Raw genomic sequence first — 7,640 nt, 5'->3', positions numbered from 1 at the left:
TAGGATTGAGGAGGTCAAAGAGGATTTTAGATTTAGATATAACTTTTTTAAAAATGTAAAAGGAAATTGGAAATATATCTTAGTTGTGCAATTAAAAATGAATTTAAAGGGTCTGGTGAATATTGTATAAGGTCATTTTGATGGTGCTCAGTTAAAGGGTAGAACAAAATTTTGCATCATGCTGAATTAATACAGGTATACTTACAGAGATTTGCATTTGACACTCGGTTGGGGGCACCTATAGGCATAAATCAACCAAATCATGTAGTAAGTGCTATGACAGAGTTGGGAATAGAGAAGAAGTTGCTGGTATTCTCTTAGGAAATATGAGGAGGTAAATTGGAGTTTTGAATTTGAAGGGAAAAGAAGAATTTTAAGTGAAGGAGGTCAGAGTGAGCAGAGTGATTGCAGGCCAGGGGAGCAGCCTGTACCAACGATGTGAGTCTAGAGAGGGTCTGACATGTTTGAAGGATAGCGTTTGCTGGCTTGACTGTGTATTCAGAGGGAAAGGTCGTGGGAGCTGTAAAGAGAACAGAGGCTGGAGATTAAAAATCGGTGCCAGATTGTGGGGCCTTACTGCAGCAGAAATACATATGTTGTTTTCTTCATCTCTAAGACCTTCCCCAAATTTTCTACTTGTTCTACCTATTCTTAAGTTTCTAGCTCAAATCCTATGATGCCTTCCCCATCTATCTCAATCAATTTTGAGTTTTTCAGAACGTTTTTAGTGCCTATAGTCCATATACATCATTTTAATATTTAAGTACCTTCCTTCTGGCAGGTTCTTATATTGTTTTAGGTGTCTTGACCATCCAAAAAAAATTAAATTGGGTTATATATTCGTCATGTATCGTGAAATCACTAAAATGGGTGTTAGGATCATAATGGATGCCTGTATGTTCTAAGTTGAACTAAGAGGAGATAAAGTGGTACTTTCTAGGCACTCCAACAAAATTAGCCATTAATATGGGCAACAGTACAAAGAGTAAGTTCACAGGAAGTAATTCATTTCAGTATTCATTTTATTAGCTCTGTTTCTTTGAAGAGTTGTTTGCCTTCTTTGTTACTCATTTTCATCATTCATAAAGTAGGGATGATAATAACACATTTAATTTTTTTGGCCTTTTGCAATATGCCGGGAACATGGCTGTGTTTTTTCTTTTAAAAACACGTAACAGGTACAAATCGGCACCATGACACTTACGTAAAATAATTCTTATATTTCTTTAGTTTTCTAAATCAAATCAAATCTAGCTTAATCAACACCTGTCAGCGTTTTGAAAAATCACCTGACTAGTCCTCACCCACAACCCTTGGGATTGACACGAGCTTTAGGTTTAGTCTAGAGAAGTTGGACTTTGTATGTGTATCATTTTATGTGCTTATTATTCAGTTTTAGAGGTCAATTTAAAGGCAGGTGTCTTTGCAGCTGAATGAATTCCCTCCATTCTTTCCATGCCAAATTCAGCCTCTAACACTGCTGTAAGGCAGTAGTTCTCAATAGGGGCGAGGGGGATTTGGCCCTCCAGGAAACATTTGGCAAGGATAGGAGACATTTTTGGTTGTCACAACTTGGAGGGGAGGTGCTAATGGCATTTAGTGGGTAGACACCAGGGATGCTGTTAAACATCCTGCAATGCCAGGACAGCTCCTGACTACAAAGAATTATCCAACCCAATATATCAATAATGCCAAGGTTGAGAAACTGCTCTCAGGGTTACCAATGATAATGTAGACAGAACCATGGGAATTTTGCTGTTTACTGAGAACTAATGAGTATGACCAGAACTCAATTAATCACATAACACGCTAGGACTCCACCCAATTTAGATGCAGAGTTCCAACTACATCTTCCTCCTTCCTCAAAATGCTCTAGCTTCTCTCCTTCCTCCCAACTATGATGAAATTGCAGGTTCAAAAAATACCAGTTTGGTTCTTTCAAACAAGGACCAGTTCTTAAAGTTTCTTAAGAATGGATCTTGAAACCCAAAGAAGGTGGTTAGAAAGGCTAGAACATGGTAGACTGGCTGTCCATCCTACCTTAGGAAAATCAAGGTTGGAATTAATATCTCTTTAAATGATTCTATAACATTTTTCAAAATAGAAAACTGAGACTTGGGAGAGGTAAGGTCACTTGTCTAAGACCACTAAGCTATTAAAAAGCTAGAGCCAGTTAACTGAAACCTAAGCTTAGCAGTTTTCTTCAATAAGAAAAGATCTTATTTAATTATGAAGTTGATAGATGGCCTGAAGTCACTTTCAAGGTCACTTTGTCCAGGTAAACTTGAAACAGATGAAAAGTAATACATGTTCCCCTGTAGCACATGTTTTAAAGTATTTTAGTGAAATATAATATACACACTCAAAAGTGCACATATCATATATGCAGGCTTGATTAATTGTTACAAATTGAATCTACCTCCGTAACCAGTAAGCAGATCCAGAAACAGTGTATTATCAGCACCCCAGAAGCCCTCTTAAAGTCTCTTCCAGTCATGAATCTCTTCTCTCCCCATAGTGTAACATCGGTTTTCATATTGGATCATCTACAAGTGTCTCTCAGGAGCCCTTATAATACCAACAATACCCAATACTATTTTTTTGTACATTAAAAAAAATTGAAGTGTAGTTGATTTACAATGTTGTATTAGTTTCAGGTATACAGCACAGTGATTCAGCTATACATATATATATACACCCACACGTATATAAATACATATATTCTTTTTCAGAGTCTTTTCCCTTATAGGTTATTACAAAGTATTGAGTATAGTTCCCTGTGCTATACAGTAGGTCCTTGTTGGTTATCTATTTCATACATGGTAGTGTGTATATGTTAATCCCATCTCCTTAATTTATACCCCCTCACCTCTATCCCCTTTGGTAACCATAGGTTTGTTTTCTATGTCTCTGGGTCTATTTTTGCTTTGTAAATAAGTTTATTTGTATCTTTTTTTTTAGATTCCACATGTCTTGGCTTGGCTTTTTTTTTTTTTTTTTTTGCGGTACGCGGGCCTCTCACTGTTGTGGCGTCTCGCGTTGCAGAGCACAGGCTCCGGACGCGCAGGCCCAGCGGCCATGGCTCAAGGGCCCAGCCGCTCCATGGCATGTGGGATCCTCCCGGACCGGGGCACAAACCCGTGTCCCCTGCATTGGCAGGCGGACTCTCAACCACTGCGTCACCAGGGAAGCCCTTGGCTTGGCTTTTTTAGATTCCATGTCTTGGCTATGGCAATTAATGCTGTTATGAACGTTGGGGTTCATGTGTCTTTTCGAATTATAATTTTCTCCAGATATATGCCCAGGAGTGGGATTGCAGGATCATGTGGCAACTCTGTTTTTAGTTTTTTTTAGGAACCTCCATACCATTCTCCACAGTGGCTATTCCAATTTACATTCCCATCAACAGTGTAGGAGGGTTCCTTTTTCTCTACACACTCTCCAGCACTTATTACTTGTAGACTTTTTGATGATGGCCATTCTGACTGGTGTGGGGTGATACCTCACTGTAGTTTTGATTTGGCTTTCTCTAATAATTAGCAATGTTGAACATTTTTTCATGTGCCCGTTGGCCATCCGTATGTCTTCAGAGAAATGTCTATTTATATCTTCTGCCTATTTTTTGATTGCATTGTTTGTTTTTTTGACATTGAGTTGTATGAGCTGTTTGTATATTTTGGAAATTAGTCCCTTGTTGGTCGCATCATTTACAAATATTTTCTCCCCATTCTGTGGGTTGTCTTTTTGTTTTGTTTATGGTTTTCTTTGCTGTGCAAAAGCTTTTAAGTTTAATTAGGTCCCATTTGTTTATTCCCAATTCTATTTTCTCTATTTTTCATCTCTCTTTCTTTTTTTACTCCTCCCTCCCTCTTTCCCCATTTTTTCTCTTCTTTTCCTTTCTCCCTCCCTGTATTCCTTTATTCTTGGCTACCACGAGTTCACTAAACATTTTCTTCCATTACTTTTAACAAATTTCAGCCAGTATAAAGGAGAATAGGTACTGAAGTAGAGAACTATTATGGCAGAAGGAAAATACTGCAAACTTATGCCACAATCACAGTAATGTTATTTGCTCATCTAAATCCATTACTACTAAGCACCTGGGTTCTATGGAAGTTGGCATTACAAATATGACTTTTAGAATAAAATCCCATATGACTGGAAGAAAACCATGTAGACTGCCAAAAACAGTAAACAGGGAAATGGCAGGCAGTATTAAAACAAACAGAAAACTCCTGTCCCTCCTGGATTCTTCTTTCAATTCCGTGCTGCTTGGGAGTGTGTTTAACATCAAAGATCAATAATTTATCACTTTTAAACACTCCATAGACCAGTTTCCCCCTCATATAGTAAAGCTTGATAAAATTTTGGTAAAAACCACTTAGGGAATTGCCAGAGTATTTGAATTACAGAGCATATGAGCCTCTTTTTGAACAGTGGGACTGAGGAATTGAAGAAGTAGGAGTTACACCTGTCTTATAAATTAATTATTCTGCCACAGAGCTTTATGCTAGGATCTGGGGAATAATCAGCCATATGAAACTGGAGTTTTTCTTGTTTGTTAAAAAAAAACCTCAATCTTACTTCTGAGTATATTCAGTTCCTCAAACTAAGTGAAAAGTCCTGCCAAACAGAGGGCTTGCTGACACTAAGGAATAGAATAAAGACACATCTATCTGTAATTAGCACGTTAGTTGATTTAGTAGTACAAATGGTACTACCACAGTATTTGAAGACAGTTGCAAATAGATTAAACATTCCTAGGATCTTCTTCATCTGTGAATTTGCTTAGCCCGTCCTTTCTTCATAGATAATGTAAAATCTGAGCTTTGGTAAAATTTTCATATATGTGGATTAGCGAAGTTCTATTAAATGAAATAGTCCTATAAAAGTCTGGGGAAATTACTACATGTTCAAAAGCTATGCCTGGTCATACCAACAAATCAGCTGTTTTTCAGTTGATTTAGCTTCTAAGTCCATCTTAACGTGGCACAATCTACTTAATGAACTATGCTGTGATTGAATGGGCCATTAGGAGAGCCCCAAGTTGTCCAAATTTGGATCTGAAGTCTTTTCTCTTTGAAATGTGGGGAAAATTAGTTATCTGTTTTTTCTTGCAAAACTTTAAAATATGTGTACTTTTGGAGCACAATACTTCTTCCAAATATATTTATGAAATAGAAATTATTCTATTTTACAATTACTTATCAATCTTCATTGAACATTCTTTTCTGGTATTTTGTTGTGCTGTTCTGACTGGGATTTTGATTAACCACTCAACTGATGGCTTAATATAGGATAAAATTCAGCAGTTATTCCTGAGTTATTTCTTAGTTATTTCTAAGCAGATATTGTTAGAAGAAACAAAACTTTTTCTCATATTTCATAGATAGCTTACCACATAACCTCTTATTTTTAAAAAATAACAGGAAATTTACACTAAATAATAATTCTATAATTGCTTGAAACAATTTTGGTTCTCAGCTTGTAATACCTGAATATTTCAAAGACAAATATCAATGCATTATATTTAAGGTAATACAATTGAATTCAGGTTTTCAAGAAGGAGTGATATCAGAGTTTTTAACAAGATTTTTATGGGGCAAAAATTGGGATTATGTATATGAAAGTATTTTGAGATTGCTTAAAATCAATGTTAATGTTCCATATTTGTCCTGTGGCTTTGGCTGCCTTCCCAGCCCAGAATGTAATGTAACAAGCATAGTATTATCTGTCATGGCTGGAATTAATCTCAGTTAACTAGCCAGTGACATAGGAAGCCTCCCCCACCCTGAGAAAATGGGACAAATTTACAAATGCTAGACTTGGGAAAGACCTTCAGGGTCTTTCTTGAGACTATGGCCTGACCTGAGTGTGGGAAAGGCTGAAGAAACCCCAGGATTTAGGTACCTGTGTAGTGAGAGTTATTTGTAGAATTTCAGTTTAATGTATTTTATAGTTTTGCCTAAAGAATAATCCAGAGGAGATGGTTTCCCCCTGGTGCACTGTATGACTACACCAAGCAGGACCTAACAAAATATCTCACCTAGTCATTATTCATAGAATGGGTTCTTGATAAGTACTTGACTGAGGAATAAAGAAAGCAATGGTATATAACTCATACACTTTTGGATTTTCATTAGTAAAATATTTTGGAAAATGTCATCTCTATTTTGTCCCCTCCCTTTCTTTTTGGTTCTTGGAAATAAATTGATTTACATGAATGATATGTTATCTAAACCGAATACTTTAAAGTAAAGAGAGTACCAAGGGGGGAAAGTGGGGGTGTGGGGGTGGGGGTGGGATGAATTGGGAGATTGGGACTGACATGTATACACTGATGTGTATAAAATAGATAACTGATAAGAACCTGCTGTATAAAAAAAAAAAAAATCAGCAAATGTGTCCTGCCCTCTGTTCTTTTCTCTCAGAGACTCACCTCTCCACCCCATACACATACATCACATACCCAGTACATCCACACCCCCAACACACACACACACACACACACACACACACACACACACACACACACACACACGGCTCTTGCTTCATGGTAACAGCTCACATTTGCAAAATAAACAAACAAACAAATAAATACAACTAGAGTTAGTTTAGTATATAGTCTAATTCATTCTTGTCCATTTTTCAAATTGTATTAACTGAAATTTGTAGCACTGTGTGTATGTATGTGTGTGTGTGAATTATAGCCACACAATTCCTACTTTTATTCTATTAACAAATGTGACTATCACTTGAATTAAATGGGAAAAAACTCTCCTAAATTTCTAGAAGTTATACTATTGCTTATATGGAGAGGAAAAACCTGAAGCATCTTTATTTCCTTTTTCAAATGTTTTATTTTTCCTTTTTTGGCATTTGCCTGCATTCAAAAATAGAAGCTCTTTCTGTTTTATTTGAATAATAGTCTTCTCATTTTGTGCTTCATGAATATTTTTCTCATAATCCTTATTAAACAAATTTCCATGTTAAAATTCAGTTTAGTTATTTTGCTTACATCTCATGTGATTTTAAAGACTTCTTTCTTGAAAATGCATTTAGCTCAGCAATGTTAATGAAAGACTGCATTATAGGCATTTGCAGAAGCATCTGTAAATCATAAGATGAAAATATGTTTCACAAATACATATTCATGATTACTTTAAAGACATGACAAGATAGCTCCAATCAGATACCTATTTATTATGAATAATTAACACTGGTTCTCTATTAAAAACACAAGTTTAATTAAAAAAAATTTCTAGCCAGGATTTACAATGAGTAAATTAATATGCTGTAATTACTTTTTTTGAACTTTAAGTTTTTCTCTGCCTGACAATATAGGAAAGAGTGAATCTTTTATAAGGAAATGATCCCCAGAGTGTGACTCTACCCACTGCTTTTATACTCCTTTATATCTCTTAAAATTGGCTGTTATCAAGCAATCCAGCATTGATGGAGCTGGAACACAACATAACAGGATCCTCCCCTGTAGCATCCTGCTGGATTTGTTATTACTGAAATCAAGCAGATGGTGGCACTCTCCTCCACTAAACTCTCTCAATAGGATCAATCAGGCTTACACCAGATGGATGTTTGTGAGCTGCAGGAATGGACAGGAAAAGGATTACTTGAAGGGC

The sequence above is a fragment of the Physeter macrocephalus genome, chromosome 19 (genome assembly GCF_002837175.3).
Source record: "Physeter macrocephalus isolate SW-GA chromosome 19, ASM283717v5, whole genome shotgun sequence".
In the NCBI taxonomy this organism is placed as follows: Eukaryota; Metazoa; Chordata; class Mammalia; order Artiodactyla; family Physeteridae; genus Physeter; species Physeter macrocephalus.
The sequence above is the reverse complement of the archived record's forward strand: the minus strand, read 5'-3'. Positions refer to the sequence as shown.